Consider the following 309-nt stretch of genomic DNA (forward strand, 5'->3'; position numbering starts at 1 on the left):
GAGAGAAAGTCGATTAGGTGTTTAGCCAGTTAGCTAGCTTAGTTTAAATTCCATTCTTGGAGCAAGATAATAAGCTATGGTGTAATATGTACTCTTATCTTTTAAAATCAACCAAAACCCTCCAGTGTTAATTCACCTGTAGAGTCATGTCCCTGTTATAATGTTCTTTCTGAAAAGCTAAATAACTATATATTTGTTAGCAATGAATAACTCTAGATACTGTAGCCTAGTATGCTTAAAGCTAACTGAATGTTAGCTTAAAATGTTCCAGCCTTTCAGATAGAAACATAGAAGATAGAATTCATTTTA

The sequence above is a fragment of the Seriola lalandi genome, unplaced genomic scaffold (genome assembly GCF_002814215.2).
Source record: "Seriola lalandi dorsalis isolate HSWRI2012SDOR001 ecotype SW California unplaced genomic scaffold, Sedor1 jcf7180002054143, whole genome shotgun sequence".
In the NCBI taxonomy this organism is placed as follows: domain Eukaryota; kingdom Metazoa; phylum Chordata; class Actinopteri; order Carangiformes; family Carangidae; genus Seriola; species Seriola lalandi.